Genomic DNA, 22,695 nt, shown 5'->3' on the forward strand with positions numbered 1-22,695 from the left:
AGGAGCTTTATCAAATGTTAACATTATCAGTGGCTGATGGTCCTTGGAATACAAGCATCAAGATTTATTTGTTAAGAAGCAATTTATTTCCTGGCTGCTCTGAGGCCTTAAATACGACAAGGCACAGGCTAGCTGGAGGTGAGGAATATTAAGAGCAGGATAAGGAACCTGTGGCTCTCCAGATGTTGACTCCCATCAACTCTAGGTATCATGGCCAAGTATCAGGGGCAATGGGAGTTGAAGAAGAAGAACGTAGAATCATAGAATTGTAGAGTTGGAAGGGACCCCGAGGGTCATGTAGTCCAACCCCCTGCGATGCAAAAAAAAAAGAGCCACTGATTACCTACCCCTGCTCTAGAGCGAGCATCTCTGGAGAGCTGTATTTCACATGTAGCTGATTCTTCAAAATTATAATCGTGGTAGACAACTATCCTCAAACATTTAAATTTTAAAAGATTTAACCAGCTCTACTGCACTGGCATTATGGTCTAAGACGAAGTTGCAGAAATCCTGATGTTATGGAATTTCGTACTGGGGTGGGTGGGAATCGCTTGTCTCTTTTTGACACTTCCAACATATTGCAGCGTAGTTTAACTCTATGTCTCCTGGCTGATATAATGTGCTTGTGAGCTACTAACAGTTTTCTCTTAATTGCCATATTTAGGGGAAAACCTGTGCAATGTTTTCCGAAGACGTTCCCACATATCCAGTGGGTTGCTTTCCCTTATTCTATTGCGCCTATTTAACCATGCAGGCTCTTACTTGCTCGGGCTCCAAGCTGAACTTTCGTTAATGTCAATTTTTTATTTTTTCATTGTTTACATTTCAAATTAGGTTCACTCGTATTTGTTCATATGATCTAAAATGTCATTGCAAACAAGACTGGAGTTGAAAATATTGAAACTGTGGGAGATTCCTGGCTTGTAGTCGCCTCTTAATTTCTGAGTAAAAAATCATGAACCCCTTGATATAGCAGATCTTGTATTCTAAAAAGTTAGTTGCTTTCCATATTTGAAATCTTATAGAGGTCTCTATAAGATTTATTTTATCCAAGATATATTCCAGAAGTGAAGGACTAGGGTGAAATGATTTTTTTTTAGAATCCAAACTGTGAAAATAAGGTATCTTTAACTGACTGTTGCAATCCCCCATAGTATCTCATAGAAAGGTGTTCTCAATATATTTTGTTCAAGCTTCGCTATATGCTATGCAATCTATAACCCAGTTTAAACAGTTTGCTATACAAAACAGAGTACAGGACTTGGAGATCTCCCATCATCATATGAAATTCTGGCTTTTAGCCTTGTTTATTTGTTACTCCAGATGCATTTCAGTGTACATTGTTGTAACTAGTGGGTCAATATTTTGATTAGCATATTAAAAAATAAAGATTTGGGTGGTATTACCATTTTAACTGCTGAAATTCCTCCAGAAAAAGATACAATACAATGGGCAGTATTCAATGAAGGAAGTCTGCTAGTGGAAGGACTTTTACCTGTGCAATGCAACTCTCCTTCTTCTCCCCACATGGTCCCACCACACACCTAAAAATCTGTTCTCAGCATTTCCACACACACACACACACACACACACACACACACACACACACCGAGCAGATATGGGGTTTGGAGGCATGTCATAAAATAATCACTGATTTCCCCTCGTGGGTTCTTTCATTAAAAAAGAAGTTTCTAAAATACATCAAGTACCAATAAGATTTAACACTTTCTGATAAAAGCAGTTGTTTTCTCTCTTGTATTTTGTAGTGATGAACATGCCCTTTCTCATTTCCTCTGAACCAGGCCAGCCAACCTGAAAAAGATCTTTTCTCCATGTCTCTCCCTGCTCAGTTAAGCATTGGATCATGTGACTACGACATTACTAGTCTCTGACAGAAATGTCAACAGCAACTTGATATCGCAGAATAGAGTATTTTGTGTGGCATGGTGAAGCTTCTATTTAAGTTTTGCTGTTTCATACAGGACTAAAGTCAATGGTGGACTTGGGTACTATGCCCTTCGTGGCATGTACAGTCAATTCAGTTTTGTTACTATTACGAGCTAATTTTTTAACCATAATGAGAAGGTGGTGGACTTTCCTTCCTTGGAGGTTTTTCAGCAGAGGTTGGATGTCATGGATGCTTTAGCTGAGATTCCTGCATTGCAGGGGGTTGGACTAAATGACCCTCAGGATCCCTTCCAACAATTCTGCTCATGCTTCTTTGAGCAATTTAGTGATTAGCATACAGCTCCAGGAAGCAGGACTGCTTGGGTGAGGGTGGGAACACAGCCTAGTGTCATAAATCTCCTGAGATGCAATTCAAGGATTTAACCTCCAAATGAACATTATAGTGCTAAGCCGGTTCTTAAGATAAGCAAAGCATAATCCTGATTTGGAGAGAATGGAGAGGGGGGACATGATGTGCCAAATCTTGAAACAGGAAGAAAATTATTTTCTTCACTGAGCTCCACACGTTGAAGCTGCTTTTGAGCTCATTTGGACTTTGTAAAGGAAGGAGCTGCAGGTGTGAGTTTTCTTTTATCAATCACTACTAATTATGTACAGAACATCAGCTTGGGATGCCAGTATCTGTTCAAAGCAACTATGCTTCAGTCTTCCGCCTTCCCTAACTTTTACGGTGGTACTCAACTCAAAAAACACAGAGAAAATGCAAAATGTGTTGAGCAGCGCAAGCAATTATGATGCAACCATACTTGGAATGCTGTGTAATTCCGGCCACCACACTTCAAAATAGATGTTGTAGAGCTGGGAATGGTGCAGAAAGGGGATAGCATAATTACCAGTGGCCAGCAGCAACTCCCCTACGAGGAAAGGTGAAAATAATGGAGACCTTTTTTACAGTTGGTTTAGAACAGGGGTGACCAACTCCCAAGAGACCGTGATCTACTCACAGAGTTAAAAACTGGCAGTGATCTACCCTCCTTTTTTGGGGTCAGGTCAAAGTTCTTGAGCTATTTTTAGGGAGGAGGAGAGCCCCATTTTGGGGGGTTCAGGTAAAAGTTGAAAGTTGTTAAGCTTCTTTGGGGGAGCCAGTGATCTACCACAGATGTCCTGTGATCTACCCATAGATCACGATCTAGCTGTTGGACATGCCTGGTTTAGAAAAAGAAAATGGGGACAGAATAGGTTTTTTAAGTACCATACAATCCTCTGGCGTGGATCAAGTAAAAAGAGTTTCTCTCACTTTCATTAAACTAGAACCCAGATTCATCTAATGAAGATAAATAGCCATTAGCTTAAAGGTAAATGTAAAGGGGCCCCTGACCATCAGGTCCAGTCGTGTCCGACTCTGGGGTTGCAGTGCTCATCTCGCTCTACAGGCCGAGGGAGCCGGCGTTTGTCCGCAGACAGCTTCCGGGTCATGTGGCCAGCATGACAAAGCTGCTTCTGGCAAACCAGAGCAGCGCACGGAAACGCTGTTTACCTTCCTGCCGGAGCGGTCCCTATTTATCTACTTGCACTTTGATGTGCTTTCGAACTGCTAGGTGGGCAGGAGCTGGGACCGAGCAACGGGAGCTCACCCCGTTGCAGGGATTCGAACTGCCAACCTTCTGATCAGCAAGCCCTAGACTCTGTGGTTTAACCCACAGTGCCACCTGGGTCCCATTAGCTAAGCCATTAGCTTAGATCATAGCTGCCAAGTTTTCCCTTTTCTCGCGAGGAAGCCTATTCAGCATAATGGAATTTCCCTTTAAAAAAGGGATAACTTGGCAGCTATGCTAAGTCTTAGATGACTATAAAGGGGGGCGAGACAAATTTATAGAGACTAAGGCTGTCAATGGCTATAAGTCATGATGATTAAATTATTAAATGGTACCTGTGGGATCAGAGGGAGCACGGCAGAGAACAACAGCAGGATATGGCTATTGTTTTTGTGTCCTGCCAGTGGGCTACCCATAGGCATCTTTGGCTGGCCACGGTGGGAAAATGGATGCTGCATTAGATAACTAGATAAGGGGTAGCTGATATCGTAGAAGACGGGGAAAGGACTGAATGCGGTATTGACAACCAAACAGATTTCATTGGGGATGAATGTAAATTTCTGCATTTAGGCAGGAAAAATCAGGTGCACACAGGATTTGTCGCACATGGCTTGACAGGATCACATGTGGAAAAGGCAACAGAATAATAGATTGTGGAATGCAGGTATCTCAGGAGAAGCATCCACGACGGAGGGCCATCCAACCTCTGCTTAAAAGCCTCCAAAGAAGGAGAGTCCACCACCTTCCGTGGAACAGCTCTTACTGTCAGAAAGTGGTTCCTAATGTTTAGTGGGAATCTCCTTTCTTGTAACTTGAATCGATTGTTTTCGGTCCATTCTGGGGGCTTTGGTAGACGACAAGCCAAATGCGAGTCTGCTAAAAAGGCTAATGCTACTCTAATATTTTACATTTTAAAATGTAATGCCTTCAAAGGCCTGTGAAGTAACACGTGGGGGGGCAGGCAAAATCAGGAACGACTTTGCTTGGTTTCTGTGCCTTTAATAGTTGTGTACAGGAGAGAGAATTGCAGTACTTTCTTCTTCTCTTTACTAAAGACAAGCATGCTTGTGTTCTTCTACACATCTAATCAACTAGACTAAGTGAACAAATTCCTCCTTCACCTCTGGTCATCTTTGTTGTCATTACTGAATTCCACATTATTATCATTCATTTGAAAATGATTCACACCCACTACACATCACCAGTCCCCATTTCAGAAAAGGCCCTTTAAAGAATGTGCATCAAAGAATACAGAATGCAATAGTGCAGAACCAAATGGTTGATTCTAGTCTGAGTGACGCATTCCATTTAATCGAACAAAAGCTAAGGAAAAGTGAAACTGTCATCGAGGATCCAGGGAGCTCTCATTAAAAAGAAAGGACAATTTATGTGATTTTTTTGTTTGTTTGTAGTAGTTACCTTTATCGCAGAAACGGATGGAATGAAAGTATGTTTGAAAGTGACATGCCTGATACTCGGACTTTCTGTTTTAGTTGTTCAACAACATGCCTTGTTCCTCCTCTCTGGCAATGACAATGGCTCCACCCTGCTCCGGGAGAAACAGCGGTGTCATCCAGGAACGCACGTTCTTTCAAAGCCAGGTTTAGGTTGGCTGATTAACATTCTATGTCCTTTTAAGTGTGTTTGTGGGAGGGGGAGCTACCGTATTTTTTGCCCCATAAGAGGCACCTGACCATAAGGCGCACCTAGTTTTCAGAGGAGGAAAACAAGAAAGAACGAAAAATTCTGAATCAAATGTACTAAACTAGGTACCAACAGGTAGATCGTGATCTACTGGTAGATCACTGGATGTCTATGGTAGATCATTGGTAGATCACTGGCTCCCCCCAAAGAAACTCAGCAACTTTGGCTCCCCTAAAAAAGCTCTACATCTTTGCCAGGGAGGGAGATGCTAGCTTCACGGAGGGGAGCGGCAGAGGAAGGGGCAGCATGAAAGGGCTGCTTTCGGTCTGCCCCTTCCTCCCCCACCCCCTTTGTCGCTGGCGGCGGCCAAGGGGGAGGAAGGGGGCAGCCTGAAAGCGGCGCTTTCGGGCTGATCGTTCCTCCGGCAGCGGCGGGAGCCATGGCTCCGGTGGCGGAGGCATTCCTCCGCTGGCGACTGCAGTGGCAGCCGAGGGATCCTGCTGCTGTCCAGTGCCTTCACTCCATAAGACAAACAGACATTTCCCCTTCCTTCTTAGGAGGGGAAGCGTGCGTCTTATGGAGCGGAAAATACAAAATACGGTATTTGTTGGTTCTCTTCTTGCTTTTATTATGCATTTTGTGTTCCTATTTTGTATATTTTTGCTGTGAACTTTCACAAGATCTTGGATGAAGGGTGGTATACAAATTTAATAAAGAAAATAAAGTAAGCAAAATAAAGCGAATCATTTCCTATTTTCACTTTCAAAGGGTTCCTCATGTCAGCTCTTGAACTTGCATCCTCAGCTGCAATGGCCTCTAGCAGAACCACCCAATATTGAACTTGCTCACTAGAAAAATACAGGCCAAACCCTACGCCAAAGGATAAATGGACATAAATCTGACATCAGGAACCAGAAGAAAGAGAAACCAGTAGGAGAACACTTCAATCTCCCAGGACATTCTATACAAGATCTCAAAGTAGCTGTCTTACTACCAAAGAATGTCAGAAATAGACTGGAAAGAGAAGTTGCTGAATTACAACTTATCACCAAGCTCAAAACCATGGAGGGACCTGGTTTGAACAGAGACATTGGATTCTTATCTCATTATACATGATAAAGCGATCTTCAGCCATCTCAACCCTCGCTTTTTCATGCAAAACCATTTGCAGTCGTTTTCAGCCATCAGCAGTTATCAGTCAGTCAATCACCCACTTCCACCACCCTTCTGAGTGATACCCCCTCCCCACCCCACCCCTTCTCCACATAAGTGCCTGGGGACTCCTATTTCAGTGTATCTGAAGAAGTGTGCATGCACACGAAAGCTCATACCAAAATAAAAACTTAGTTGGTCTTTAAGGTGCTACTGAAGGAATTTTTTAATTTTACTTCTACCCAGACCAACACGGCTACCTACCTGTAACTAGAAAAATACAGGTTGCTTAGCTGGAGCTGACAGTCTTCAACCAGACATAAGAAGGGGCTGCTGGGTCAGCTAGTGGCTGATCTACTTGCTTGTCCTCTGGTCACAGTGGCCGACAAGATGCTGTGGGAAGCACTCCCCCCCACCAATGAGCCAGAGTAACAATGATTCAGAGACATATTGTCTCCAACAGCAGAGGCGGAACAAAGCCATCACAGCTAGTAGAACAGATTCCATAGTTTAAGTACAGTATGGGATCTCTGTGAAGTCACTTATATGAGATCTGAGTCTGCGCAGAACAGCATTTTGGAAGGTTCTAGAGCTTAGAAGAGCCAGAAAACCACAAGCTTTGGCTAGTCCAAGAGTGGGGCCAAAGCCCCCTCTTCACTCCCTTGTAGACTGCGGCAAATGAAAGATAAGCATTTGCCTCGTGGTGAAGAAGACAGGCGTGGCTTCTTCTTCATGGTCTCTGCTCAGAGCTCAAAACATGTCCTCTTCTGCAAGTTTCCAGTGCAGGTAGAAAGGTAAAAGACCCCTGGGTGGTTCAGTCCAGTCATAGGCGACTATGGGGTGTGGCGCACATCTCGCTTTCAGGCCGAGAGAGCCGGCCTTTGTCCGCAGACAGCTTTCCGGGTGGTCATGTGGCCAGCATGACTAAACTGCTTCCGGCACAATGGGACACCGTGCCCGTTACCTTCCTGCTGGAGCAGTACCTATTTATCTACTTGCACTGGTGTGCTTTCGAACTGCTAGGTTGGCAGAAGCTGGGACAGAGCAACGCGAGCTCAGCCCATCGCGGGGATTCAAACCACCAACCTTCTGATTGGCAAGCCCAAGAGGCTCAGTGGTTTAGACCACAGTGCCACCCGCGTTCCCTAAGTTTCCAGTATGTGTATGGGCTGCCTCCATCCTGCAAGTACCGGTAGTAAGGTGGTTGGAGGCTCAGGTTAATGGGAAGATGTGCATCTGAAGTGCTCTCAACTGGCTTACAGCCCGCGGAAGAACTCCGGTTAAGGGCAGCAAGGAAAGGTCTGGGGGGAATTGCTCTCAAGAAAGGAGAGGATAAGGTATGGGGAATGTGAGAATCCTGCAATCCACTCGCAATCCCTTAATCAGGCTGACTTCAGGTCTGAGTGAAACATTGTTCAGATGACAAAGCTAATTATCAAAAGACTGCTGGCAGCAAGTCAACAGAGGTGGGGTATCAGATGACTTGTGAGCACCAAGGCAAGTGAAACACAAACCTATGTTTTTCTGTATAATAAGTCTTATAAATAGAATATTTTAAGGCAAATAATAAAAATCATTTGCAGGAATGCAATTGCTAATGCCAGCATTACAACTTTATGCAATCTCCCAGAGAAGTATAGAATATGCTTTTGCTCAGTGATATACTGCAGTAGTCACAGAAAATTTAAGAATGCTCTGGTTATTAATGCTTCTTATCCTTGATTAAAATGGAGCGGAAACTAAGAGTATGTTTAATATAAAATGCAGTTGGTGCTATTATTATTGACAGAGAAAAGTTGTGATTTATTATTTTTTAAAAACAACAACTAAGCCTAGAATCAACATGCTTCCTCTGAAAATTTTCAGAGGTAAATCTCACTCCATCTTTGCATGCCAAGCTGCATTAGAACAGCTTTACAGGATCAGATCAAAGTTGGTTTATACCAGAAGCCAGCCAGAAGCCTCTTTATGCTCATAAAAACAGCAGGACAGTTTGACCTCAGTATCTGAAGAATACACTGCTATGGTACATGGACGTTCCATTTTGCTATAACTTACATTTATTTATTTCAATTTTTTACCATGTTCAGTTTTTTTAAAAAAAAAAACTGGCATGGGTCTTATGACATAATTGCATTTCCTATGTGATCCCGGATAAGAAGAAAGCTTAGTGCGGAAAATGGCACTGGGGGGGGGGGGCAGGAGGGGAGAAACCATGAACAGCAAACCACTATAAATAGCAGGGGGGAATTTGCTCTTTGGGGTTTGGGCGCGGGGGCTCACCCACAAAACCCACCTTTCATTGAAGAAAAACTCAAGAGTTGGGGAAAATGCTACTGTTCTCTACTGTGATTTCAAAAATGTGAAAATGCCTAAGAGGAAAAGAACATTTTGAACAACTAGCACAATGAAATACAAAAATGCATATACACAAATTATGTGACCACATTTGAGGTTTCTGTGCTTGACAGTTTTAGGCAAATGGGGACAAAGTCAGCCCTTTGGGAGAGGTTTTATACAGGAAGGCCTCGTTTCCTCAAAGAGTGCAAAAGTGAAAGCCTGAAGATCAGAATGTTAGCAAGCTGACAATGGTGGAACGTGTCCAAGGGCCGTGCCCTTCCTTCCATTCCAGGAAGTTTGTTTTCCAGTATATTGGACACCCAAGTAAATGAACAAGCTCAATGGTATTTTAGCTATACATAACTCTGAAGTCTAGTAACAGTGGGGATGTGCTGATATATTATTATTAAATATTAAAAAGTTATAAGCAATCATTTATTAACATTTCCTGAGTTTTATTTTGTGGCATGTTTAATGAGCTTAACTATAGAATTATAGAGTTGGAAGGAACCCTTTTTGATTCAGGAAACCCAGAGTAGAGAATCCCTCTGATTTAACCCTGACACACAGAGAGAAAGACCACCTTCTACACCAGATAAATGGTTCTACTGTTAAACTGGTCTTACTGTTAATAAAGGTAAAGGTAAAGGGACCCCTGACCATTAGGTCTAGTCGTGACCGACTCTGGGGCTGCGCGCTCATCTCGCATTATTGGCCAAGAGAGCCGGCGTACAGTTTCCAGGTCATGTGGCCAGCATAACAAAGCCACTTCTGGCGAACCAGAGCAGCACACGGAAACGCCGTTTACCTTCCTGCTGTAGCGGTACCTATTTATCTACTTGCATTTGGACGTGCTTTCGAACTGCTAGGTTGGCAGGAGCTGGGACCAAGCAACGGGAGCTCACCCCGTCACAGGGATTCGAACCGCTGACCATCTGATCAGCAAGCCCTAGGCTCAGTGGTTTAACCCACAGCGCCACCTGGGTCCCTCTTACTGTTAATAGGTCTCTCCTAATATTCCCTGGAAACCTACACTCCTTCTACACCAGGCATCCCCAAACTGCGGCCCTCCAGATGTTTTGGCCTACAACTCCCATGATTCCTAGCTAACAGGACCAGTGGTCAGGGATGTTGGGAATTGTAGTCCAAAACATCTGGAGGGCCGAAGTTTGGGGATGCCTGTTCTACACAAAAGCCCATCAAGCATGTTATGTTCTCCTTTCTATGGTAAAATACAGAATTCCTTCAACATTTCCTTATAAGAACTGTTTCTCCTGCTGCCCTTCTCTGTGTTGGAAAATGCCCTCGGGTGCCCCTGCAGCCCCCGAACTCCGAGCGTCCTCCAGTATGTGCAGCTCTGGAAAAGGCATTTCCCTTCTTCTCCAGTGCGCTTCAGTGACATATATCAAATGATATATGCACACTAATCTTCTAGCATAACACAGCAAGAAGCGTGAGACATCGTAGAGCTAATCTACGTATTTATTTACACACTATGTACAGACAAAGGATTCGTGGCGTCTTCTCTCTCCAGGTCCGAGAGAAGAACAGGAACAAGTAAAAGCAAAAGTACCCCGCGACTGGACTTAACGGTCAGGGGTCCCTTTACCTTTACCTTTACAGTACAAATAGTTCATACAGCAGAAAAGATAAGACCGTCTTCCGTTCCCACACTCTTCCCAGACAGGCATGTGATTTACACCAATCTCATCTGCAGCACCAGAGGCGTGAAATACTAACATTCTGAACCCATTAAAGTTTGTCTCCGTACTTCTTAAAGTGTGACACCCAGACTTTCCAAACCATATACTCCTATTGATGCAGCCCAGAATTGCATTGGCTTTTTTAGCTGCTGCATCACACTGTTGACTCATGTCAAGTTTGTGGTCTACCAAGACTCCTACATCCTTTTCACATGTACTGCTCTCAAGCCAGGTGTCTCCCATCCTGTATTTGTGGCTTTCATATTTTTTTTTTTTGCCCAAGTGTAGTACTTTACATTTCTCCCTGTTAAAATTCATCTTGTTTGCTTTGGCCCAGTTGTCTAATCTGTTAACGTCATTTTGAAGTGTGACCCTGTCTTCTGGGGTATTAGCCACCCCTCCCAATCTGCAAATTTGATCAGGATGCCCTCAAGCCCATCATCCAAGTCATTGATAAAGGTGTTGAATAAGACTGGGCCCAAGACAAAACCCTGTGGCACCCCAGTAGTCACTACTCTCCAGGATGAAGAGGAGCCATTGATGAGCACCCTTCAGACTCAGGAGTAAACTGGAAACACTAAGTAATGCATTCTTGTTAATTGCAAGTGGCGCTGGTAACTTTAACTTCTTAATAGCTCTTAACCCCCAGATACACGACAGCAACTTCAATATTTACTTACTTTGCATTATTCTGAATGCTGTTTCATTTTTAGCAAACACTGGGAAGGTCCAGAATGCAAGGCGGAAGCATAGAAGCCTGGGAACTTCTATGCCCCAGTCCCTAATCACTAGCTACTGAATACTCAGACTGCTGCCTCTGGGGTGCCCAAGATTCTCTCCTGCTTTTAAAAATACGCAAGATGGAAATCTCTGTACACACAATTATGTGCTTGCAGAGTTACAAAATAACACATTTGCACTAGACCCATGTATAACATGGATGGGAGCCACGTGGCAACATGTGTCCCACCTCCCTCTCCAAAGAAGATACTGTAGCCCACAGAAAGAGGCCCAAAGCGACAATTTGGCTTTGTCTTGTCTTGTTCCCTCTGCTAGAGGAACCGTTGGAGGGAACAAGTCTGTGTTCTTCACTTGCATGGCAACCAGCTGCATGAGAATTATGGGCCTTTAAAGCCATTTCAAATCCACATTAAAATGTGCATCCTCTGCAGCACACGTGAAACAAATCTGCACAGAGGAGTTTGGGTGAGCTCCCGTTGCTCGGTCCCTGCTCCTGCCAACCTAGCAGTTCAAAAGCACGTCAAAGTGCAAGTAGATAAATGCAAGTAGATAAATAGGAACCGCTACAGCGGGAAGGTAAACGGCGTTTCCGTGTGCTGCTCTGGTTCGCCAGAAGCGGCTTAGTCATGCTGGCCACATGACCCGGAAGCTGTACGCCAGCTCCCTTGGCCAGTAATGCGAGATGAGCGCCGCAACCCCAGAGTCGTCCGCGACTGGACCTAACAGTCAGGAGTCCCTTTACCTTTACCTTTAATTCAAATATTAATTAAAAAGAAACACTTTCTTATACCCCCTCCCTTCACTCTTCCAACACTGCATCAGTGGGTTATTTTTATAAACTGATAATTGAATTTCCATCAGTTAAAACTCAACAAGGTCCAGAATGTTTTTAAAGACGCCAACTGACTGTTGTTCAAAATTATGTAGTAGTTTTTGCCCTTCCGTTAAGAACGTACATTTTGAAAATATGGTTCACTTCCTCATTTTTGGTATGGTTTACATAGCCCTGGGTGTCACATTTCATGGGAATTTCATCAGTATAAACAGAGAGATTCATTTTCATGTAGACAGAAAGCAATATGAAGCCATCCTGAGCCCCCCAGATTTCAAAACAAGGGAAAGCCATAATTGCATGGCATTATTATTCTTAAAATCTGCAGAGAAACCTTAGAGGTCTACAGCAACAGTAACAGGCATAACATGAATGGGAAAGGATGAGTTTTTGAATCGTACAAAGAAGCAGGGGGAGCTCTGTTTATTTTTAGCTTTGTATCCTTATGGACACAGCAGTGGTTTCATGGCCAGTCGCAGGCTGTGAGGAACTGTTATGCTCTCATGATGGATCTTTGTACATGTATCCAAGTAGGGTACACCTGGAATCACACGCACAAATATCTGTGATGGTGGGGATTGATTACTTTGCACCTTGAGGTCTGACCAGAGCAGAATAGAGTGGTACTATTACTTCCCTTGATCTAGACGCTATACTCCTATTGATGCAGCCCAGAATTGCATTGGCTTTTTTAGCTGCTGCATCATCTCCACCTGTAATTAGATCCATTATGGTAGTATCATCTGCAAACTTAATAATTACAGTGGATGGATCAGATGAAATACAGTCACATGTATACAACGAGTACATGTGGGGTGCCAGTGCTGAGCTTCATTCAGGGAGGTACCGTGTTTCCCCTTTTTTAAGACACTGTCTTATAACTTTTTTCCTTAAAAAACACACAGGGTGGCTTATTTTTGGTGGGGTGTCTTATGGTGTCCTCGGCTGGGCCAGGCTGCTGGCTCGGGGTGCTGCTGGGCGCTATGTGCAGCGCTGCTGAGCTCTGTCCTACCTGACAAGGCTGTTGTATGTATTAGAACAATACAATGTATGCACAAAGATTTCAGCGCTCTGAGGTGCTATTGAGCTTGGACTCTCCTACATGGGAGGTTTTTAAACCCAGGTTTGGATGGCCAAGGCTTCTCCAGCTGTGACTGCCATCTGATGGGGATTATTTTAGCTGTGATTTCTGCATAATTGCAGGGGGTTTGACTAGATGGCCCTTGGGGGACCCCTTCCAGCTGTACAGTACTATATTCTCAGGTCTTCAGGTTCACAGGTCTTCTCCATCGGTGACAGGAAAACCTGTGTCCCTCCAGATGATCATAGAATCGAAGAGTTGGAAGGGACCCCAAGGATCATCTAGTCCAACCCTCTGCAATGAAGAATAATCAGCACCATGCTCTAACCAATGGAGCAAATATAGATATAAATAGGGTTGCCATGTATCATATTCTTTCCAGGACACGTCCTCTTTATCACAGGCAGAGTCGTCATAGCGATCCATAATTAAAAGCAGGAGTTGCCAAATGCGTCCTCTTTTTTGCTTTTGCAAAATATGCCAACCCTATTAAATAATGAAATAGAAAGCCCCCATCGGGCGCACGCTCCCGTCTTCCCACCGCATCCCCCTCCGATCGCCCTTTAAAGGCGTTTTCTCCGCTGCGCCCCTTTTAAGACAGGCCAGACAGAAGAAGAAAGGGGCGAGGGCTCTGTTGGGTGCTCCGAGCTGCTGCGCGCTCCAGCAGCTGGTTCTGGGCAGCGGGACGGCAAGCCTCCTTGGCCGGGCAGAGGCGAGGCCGCTGGCTCCGGCGCTCCGTCCGGCGCTGCCGGGTGCTCTGAGCTGCTGAGCGCTCTGCGCGCTCCAGCAGCTGGTTCCTGCCTCAGCCGGGCGGAGGCGAGGCCGCTGGCTCCGGTGCGGCAGAGCCGGTTCCGGGCAGTGGGGTGGCAGGTTTCCTCGGCCGGGCGGAGGCGAGGCCGCAGGCTCCGGTGCTCCGCCCGGTGCTGCTGGGCGCTGTGAGCGCTTGGCGCTGCAGAGCACTCTGCTCTGCAGCAGCCGTTCCGGGAGGCGGGGTGGGAGGTCTCCTCGGCCGGGCGGAGGCGAGGCTGCTGACTCCGGTGCTCCGCCCGGTGCTGCTGGGCGCTCTGAGCGCTTGGCGCTGCAGAGCGCTCCGCTCTGCAGCAGCCGTTCCGGGAGGCGGGGTGGGAGGTCTCCTCGGCCGGGCGGAGGCGAGGCCGCTGGCTCCGGCGCTCCGCCCGGTGCTGCTGGGCGCTCCGAGCGCTCGGCGCTGCAGAGCGCTCCGCTCTGCAGCAGCCGTTCCGAGCGGCAGGGTGGGAGGTCTCCTCGGCCGGGCGGAGGCGAGGCTGCTGACTCCGGCGCTCCACCCGGTGCTGCTGGGCGCTCTGAGCGCTTGGCGCTGCAGAGCGCTCCGCTCTGCAGCAGCCGTTCCGGGCGGCAGGGGCGGGAGGTCTCCTCGGCCGGGCGGAGGCGAGGCCACTAGCTCCGGCACTCTGCCCGGTGCTGCTGGGTGCTCTGAGCGCTCAGCGCTGCGGAGCGCTCCGCTCTGCAGCAGCTGGTTCTGGGCGGCCGGGCGGCAGGTCTCCTCGGCCGGGCGCTCCGCGCACTCACCACTACGACGGCAGCCGCTTCCCATGCCCCGCTGGCTGGCTGGGGCGCTCGGCGGTCTCGCTTTTAAAATCCAAAATCTATCACTGAAATAGGATCTCGGTCTAATTCCACAACATCTTACTGCCAGTGGTGGCCATAAGGAGGGTGTTAGTTTTCATACACGGCATGGGGGTATGTCTTATTTTCGGGGTATGTCTTATCTTTCGCAAATGCTTAAAAATGCTGCCATGGCTTACTTTATGACTACGTCTTAAAAAAGGGGAAACACGGTAGCTATAACAGGCCCAATCCTCACTGTTTGTGTCCAATCCCTCAGAAAGTCTTTAATCCATTCACAGATGGTAGAAGAAAGCTCTAGTTCCATCAGCTTTTTGATAAGAATGTCTGGAAGGATGGTATTAAAAGCCGAGCTGTAATCAATAAACAACATTCTAACGTAATTCCCCAGTCTCTCCAGGTGACTCGCTGCAAGGTGAAAGGCTGTAGCTATGGCACCATCTGTTGACTTATTTCTCCTACAGGCGAACTGATGTTTATCAAACTCCTATGGGTTTAAGAAACCAGCAGCTCCTTCCGACAGCAAATTGTTGTGGTAGCAGCTCCTTTCTATAGCAAATTGTTGTGGTAGCACAGGTAGCAAGGAGTTGCAGTACATCATGGAGGCATCCTGATTCAAGATCAGGGGTTCAGGGGTGGATTTACTTCAATTGTGCATGATCTACTGGTTTTTGGGTGAGGACCCCTGTGGTTAACATATAATACATATAATTTACAAAACCCAATTAGCTAAGCGTTAACTGCTATGAGATCATGTGTATTCACTGTTAGGGCCATAGGAGGCATTTTGCTGGATCATCATTTACATGCTACAACATTCTTTGCATGAACCCCAGCCAATGATCCAGTGGTGAATCTCAGATCTCAGGGCAGATCAGAGCACATGCTGATTGTATTCTAATGTTATTGTCAAAGTTCTGGTTTTATGTTCATGTTGAATTTTTTTAATGCTGTGCTTTTATTCCCTGCCCTGCCCCAGAGAATGAGAGATATTAAAGTTACAGTAATACCTCGGGTTACGAACACGATCCGTTCCGGGTCGCAGTTCGTAACCCGAAAAGTTCGTAACCCAAACACGACCTGAACCGCCATTTTGCGCATGCGCAAAGTGCTATTTTTGCAATTTTCACGCTTTGCGCGTGCGCAAACCGTGTGCGCCACTTCTGTGCATGCGCGGGACGTGTGTGCGGTAAAAAATACTTCCGGGTTTACGGAGTTCGTAACCCGAATTGTTCGCAAACCGAGGCGGTCGTAACCCGAGGTATGACTGTATGTTAATGAAAAGCATAATATGTACCATGCCTTACATAAGTTGAGATGGGAAAGTTCTTGGAAACTCACCTTGGATGAATTTGGAGATTACCCTAGGTATCCATTTATGTAAATGGAGGTGTCAGAAAAATTCAGGTAATTTTTCAAAGTCAACTCAAGGGCTCAGAAATAAATAACCACAACCTGTTACAGCATGCCCCCCCCCCAATTCCTTCTAGAAAAGGGGGAGAGAAAAGTGGCTACAGGGTAAATAGGGGGGTGGGCAAATTCTCCTCCGGTTTGGATCAAAAACCTGTGGTAGAGGAGTGTGTCAGAAATTATTAAAGTTCCTCTCACTTTTAAGGTTGAGTTTAATGAGCCATTGACATTTGTTCCTGAGGAATTTCACTGACATCACTAAAACAAGTATTTTAAGCAGGATTTATTCAAAGCAAACTGTGTGCCGTGCACAATTCAATCCAAATCTTACAAATTCCTTCTGTCACTTGTTGTTGTTGTCACCTCAGCCCTTGCTTTTGGTCTCTTCTAACTACCAAAGAACCTTTCTGTAATTCTGCACACACACACAATGACAAACATAAACCAGATGGCATTCTACTGAACATCCATAACCTTGAATTGTTTCAGGAATCAGATTTCCCAGAATGAACAAGCACAAATGTTTGTTCTAAAACTAGTGCTCAGGTGACATCACATGCCTTTTGTTTTATAAATAGCTGTAGCAGTCAATGCACACATGGGGAACTTGCAATCGAGCTATTTTGCTACTGAAATCAGCAGATGGCAGAGGATGCATATGCAATTCTGCCAGTGATTTGTAGAGCCTTTCTGAAAGCAGGGGGTATGCTTTTTAAGAGATGGCAGGCTAAACTCATTACGATTTTTGAAATATACTTAATGACAGTTAAAGGTAACTTGGGCCATATTTCAGCAGTCACAATCTAGAGTCTTGTGTTTCTTGGGGTGGGTTTCAAAAGTAACATAACATGGCCTGTGGTTGCTGGTGGTCTGCTGCAGAAAGGAACAATAAGAAGTTCCACTGGGTGTTACCCAAGTAGCGCTCTGCATTATGTTATCTATCTATCTATCTATCTAATCCAGGCATCTCCAAACTGCGGCCCTCCAGATGTTTTGGCCTACAACTCCCATCATCCCTAGCTAAGAGGACCAGTGGTCAGGGAAGATGGGAATTGTAGTCCAAAACATCTGGAAGGCCGAAGTTTGGGGATGCCTGATCTAATCTATCTATAGCATCCCCATACATCATGGAAGCCTGCAGTGAACCTTTGGCTAGTACTTTCATTAAATTCCATTGCACACAGTTCCAAATGTTACAGGAACTGTAGCCTCTCCCAGACAGGGGCAGCCTAGCCATAGTGATCCTCACTCTGGTAACGTCCCATTTAGGTAAAGGTAAAGGGACCCCTGACCATTAGGTCCAGTCGTGACCGACTCTGGGGTTGCGCGCTCATCTCGCATTATTGGCCGAGGGAGCCGGCGTATAGCTTCCAGGTCATGTGGCCAGCATGACAAAGCCGCTTCTGGCAAACCAGAGCAGCACATGGAAATGCCGTTTACCTTCCCGCTGTAGCGGTTCCTATTTATCTACTTGCATTTTGACGTGCTTTCGAACTGCTAGGTTGGCAGGAGCTGGGACCAAGCAAAAGGAGCTCACCCCGTCACAGGGATTCGAACCGCCGTCCTTCTGATCAGCAAGCCCTAGGCTCAGTGGTTTAACCCACAGCGCCACCTGGGACCTAACGTCCCATTTAAGACTACTCTAATGCACTGCACTTGGCATTGTCCTTGAAGACATTTCGGATTGTTCAAAAATATAACAGCCAGGATTTCTGCTGGGAGCGTAGCCTACAGGTTTCGATAGACTGCACTGGTTACCACTTTGCTTCCAAGCTCAATTCAAGAGGCTGGCTTCAACTTTTAATGCCCATCACTCCTTGATACCTTAAGGACAGCCTGCTCCACTATCCATTTACCTGAGAGAGGAATATATCCAGCACCAATACAGGTAAGAAAGCATGTTATAGCAGGATAAAGCCAGAAAAAGACAACATGAAAAAGAGAAGTACAAAGGCAAAAATAGATACAATTTGCCTTCCAATGATTTGTAAAGGATTGTGGGTTTTTTTTGCCAATTATGTGAAATTGTTTTAAGAAGAGCATATAAATCAAGCAGAGCAAGTCCCTTATGGGGTTATCTTCCACCCAACACCAGTTATGATTCAGGATGCACCACGTCAAGAAGTGGAATGGTAGAAGTGACAACAACAGGTTTAGAATACTAGATTTGAGATGAACATATCAAATACCGTAAGTCTTTGATCTTGAGACATTTAAGATATTAAAACATTATTCAGAAGAATGAAATGAAAACTATCTTCTTGCTTCCACTGCCATCTCGTCCCTGCAAGCATTTATTACCGCAAAATCATGCTTAAATTATTCTGCAGTGCTCCTTTGCAAATTTCTAACAAAGAGGCACAATGCTCTCACACTGTAGCAGTGAGTGTAACATTTCCGCAAACAATGGCCTTGGTTTGTGGGTCTTTTACGTAAAAGCCGACTTTTATCTCCTTTTCTTTTTGCTAATTAAAGAAAACGAAGCACAGTCACTCCTGGCAGTAAGCTCTGCCTATAAAATAAGAGTTCACATCAGAAGCCTTCAAGCAAAACATGATAAAGTTACACTGAACAACTAAAAGAATGTATCTAGATGAAACTGTTTTGAGTTCTCATAACAGAGCGAACGTTAAAGCGCTTGACCGTATTAGTGACTGCTGAAAACGGATCATTTTGAGAACTGATCTTAGACGTAGATGACATTATTCAATTCTATTAGAAATCTCTTTTGAAAACAACATCAAACAACACGAGGTGTAATTCAGCTTTCGATCAGATACATCCATATAAAATGACTCACCAATGAAAAATGAACCAATGCTAGAAATTAAATGATAAGGATAGCTCGATCAGGCCAACTATTTAGCTAGTTGGATGCCTTGTTTCCAAGGCAGCACACTGCCCCCCTGGACCAGAAATATGCCAAGGAAGTTGACAGGGAGGCCATGAAGGCAACAGCTCTCCCTCTCATTGTATGATCCCAGCATCTGGTACTATGAGGTACAAGCAGGACCCCATAACAAAATGTTGCAGTGCATTCCGCCCTGAAAGCTATGCGCGCTGGCCTTAAATCTTGTGAACTTTAGGCCTGTATCACCCAAGAAGGTCAGATACTGCCCAGCCCCCCTTTGGGGGCCGTGTGCTATTCCCTGTCTTTATCCCAAGCCATGAACTCTCCGTTCTCTCCTCCCCTCTCCCTTTATACAGTGGTACCTTGGTTCTCAAATTTAATCCGTTCCAGAAGTCCATTCCAAAACCAAAGGGTTCCAAAACCAAGGCGCGCTTTCCCATGGAAAGTAATGCAAAATGAATTAATCTGGACCAGACTTTTAAAAACAACCCCTAAAACACCAATTTAACATGAATTTTACTATCTAACGGGACCACTGATCCATAAAATGAAAGCAGCAAGCAATGTACTGCAGTCACACAATCAGTCAATCAGTAGCTGAACTGGGTTCCACACAATCACAAAAACAAAACAAAAAGAGCCGCAAAATAAATAGAAAAATCAGACAGACCTCAGCGTAACACTCAAAACGGAAGTGTGGCACTCAAAATGGAAGTGTAACACTCAAAACAAAGCACATTCAGCTTCCGAAAAAAGTTCCCAAACCGGAACACTTACTCCTGGATTTGCAGTGTTTGGATTCCAAGTTGTTTGAGTATCAAGGAGTTTGAGAACCAAGGTACCACTGTATAAGGGAAGCAGTTAACTTTTTCACACTCTTCATTTATTTTTTTTAAATCATTTTTATTAAATTTTCTGAATTAACAATTCAATCAAATCACATTAAATACTCCAGATTATACATATACATATCCTAATATTCTGCCAAATTATATATTTTTTTTCTGTAGTGTAGTGGTTATCACGTTCGCCTCACACTCTTCATTAATTGTTCTGTTTTTGTTTGTTTTTACTTCTTCAAACCTCAGATTCCCTTGTTGAGTGGCAACTTCTTTTTGTGTGTAGCTTGTGCTTTTTTCTCTCTCTGTAAGCATCTGCATGCAGAGCCTGGAGCTGGAAAAGCTGGTCTGAAAACCAAGCCTAATGAGTAATGGTTGAGGAAGTTGGGTATGTTAATCTGGAGAAGAGTAGACTTAGAGGAGATAGGATAGCCATCTTCAACTATCTTGGGCGCCAGGTTAAACTGACCGGCAGGCCAGATTAGGCCCCCAAAACGGACTTTAGACATGCCTGATCTTAAGGGCTGTCACACAGAAGATGAAACAGGTTTGTGTAGGACTAGAGCCAATGGATTCAAGTTACAGGAAAGGAGATTCTGACCAAACAGAAAAAGTTGTGAAAACCCAAGTAGCATCCTTGAACTGACTTTGGGCTTGAGAAGCTTGTTCTTCCACCTTCATGGAATAGAAAATATTGACCCATGTTTCTAATTTATTAGCACATATATGTAGTTAGTAATTTCCCCCCCAACATCTCTAACCAACTCCACTTTGGAAACTTAAAAAAAACATTTTCCTCTGCCTGAATGTAGATGAATAATAATAATAATAATAATAATAATAATAATAATAATAATAATAATAATATTTACACCCTGCCCATCTGGCTGGGTTTCCATGATTTGAATCTGAACGACGGAGAACACAACCTTTCAGAGAATACAATCTGAACTACGGAGAACACAATCTGAACTATGGAGAACACAACCTTTTGTTGAGTGGACAATCGCATAAAGATAACAGCAGAACAGAGTTGTATTGTACTTCCCAGTGAAAAGCTAACTCTTCCATGTTCATACACTTATTCTGTATTCAGGCCTGACACAAAGGCCACAGATAATAAAAAGACACATTCAGTACTTGTGCTTCTGACTCATCACCCTTCTACATGTTCTGTTTTACTGTAAAATACAGCACACATCTCTACACACATATACCTGGCATCTAGTCTGTACAACCTAGTAGACATAAGATTGCACATTACTTTATGAAGGTATATTTTATTTATTTTACTGAAACAATTTATAAGCACTACAATGGATGCATGGAGGCAGACCCTATGGCCTTGAGCAGGGGTCAGCAAACTTTTTCAGGGGGGGGGGCGTTCCACTGTACCTCAGACCTTGTGGGTGGCCGGACTATTTTTTTTAGGGGGGGGAACCCAATTCCTATGCCCCACAAATAACCCAGAGATGCATTTTAAATAAAAGCACACATTCTACTCATGTAAAAACACCAGGCAAGCCCCACAAATAACCCAGAGATGCATTTTAAATAAAAGGACACGTTCTACTCATGTAAAAATGTGCTGTCCGCGGGCCGGATTTAGAAGGTTAATTCTGTGTCCTGGGCAGCTGTCTATCAACTCCATCTGATACGCAGGCTGAGACCCTACCTGCCTGCAGACTGTCTTGCCAGAGTGCTGCATGCTCTAGTTATCTCCCGCTTGGACTACTGCAATGCGCTCTACATGGGGCTACCTTTGAAGGTGACCCGGAAACTACAACTAATCCAGAATGCGGCAGCTAGACTGGTGACTGGGAGCGGCCACTGGGGGCGTTTTGTAGGTCCTGAGATCTACACTGGCTCCCAGTACGTTTCTGAGCACAATTCAAAGTGTTGGTGCTGACCTTTAAAGCCCTAAACGGCCTCGGCCCAGTATACCTGAAGGTCCACCTCCATTGCTCTGCCCGGACACTGAGGTCCAGTGCCGAGGGCCTTCTGGCGGTTCCCTCACTGCGAGAAGCCAAGTTACAGGGAACCAGGCAGAGGGCCTTCTCAGTAGTGGCACCCGCCTTGTGAAATGCCCTCCCATCAGATGTCAAAGAGAAAAACAACTACCAGACTTTTAGAGGACATCTGAAGGCAGCCCTGTTTAGGGAAGGCAGCCCTGTTTAATGTTTAAGAAATTAGTGTAACCCAGCCAGATGGGCGGGGTATAAATAATAAATTAATATTATTATAGAAGGCGATTGGGCTGCATCCAGCCCCTGGGCCTTAATTTGCCTCACCATGGAGTGCACTCAATTTCCAGAGCTTCTTGAACATGTGCAAAGGCTCTTAAAAGAATTAATGCATTGGCAGCCATTCCACCTGTTTTCAGCAGAGGGAGATATGAGACAACACAACCATCCCCATTGGCTTGGCTGAAATCAACCACCATTTTGTCCCTCTGTTCCCAGAATTGTCTCTTATTAGAAGCCACTTCACCCAGCAACTTTGGGGGTGTGGGGTGGGGACAGAGGCAGAAAGAGAGTGAAATGTGAGGCAGGGCAACAAGGCGCCCTGAATCAGCTGGAATTAACTTCCACTCGCATCCTTGGCTCACTATACTGTCTCTTTGGTGCCACTTATTATGTAATTGAAAAGTTTTGCTACCTGAATTTGGTTTCCTCCCCCCTCTTCCTTCCCCCATACCTTTTTTCCCTTTGTGTCTTTTACAGTGTAAGCTTGAGGACAGGGCCTGTGTCATTTTTTAAAATCGCTTTATAGCACCTAGAAAACTCCAGGCACTTCAAATAAATAACTGAGCAAGTAAGTGAGCGATGTAGCTTGTTGTTGGTATTCTTTATTTATGACAAATCTAAAATTGATAGGTGCTCCTGATAATTAAGACTAACACAGGCCTGACCAGAGACTTACAGTCCAAAAGTAAAGAAGTGAGACGTTAGGAGAAGAAGAGAAAGAAAAATGAAATGGGAAAAAAGTCAATGG

General features: G+C 44.8%; 1 protein-coding gene across 21 annotated transcripts in view; it reads right to left on the reverse strand.

Moving 5' to 3' along the window:
- FHOD3 (formin homology 2 domain containing 3) overlaps positions 1–22,695 on the reverse strand; it is a 315,286-nt gene that overhangs the window by 119,488 nt on the left and 173,103 nt on the right. The window lies entirely within an intron of this gene.

The sequence above is a fragment of the Zootoca vivipara genome, chromosome 12 (assembly GCF_965207765.1).
Source record: "Zootoca vivipara chromosome 12, rZooViv2.hap1.1, whole genome shotgun sequence".
In the NCBI taxonomy this organism is placed as follows: Eukaryota; Metazoa; Chordata; class Lepidosauria; order Squamata; family Lacertidae; genus Zootoca; species Zootoca vivipara.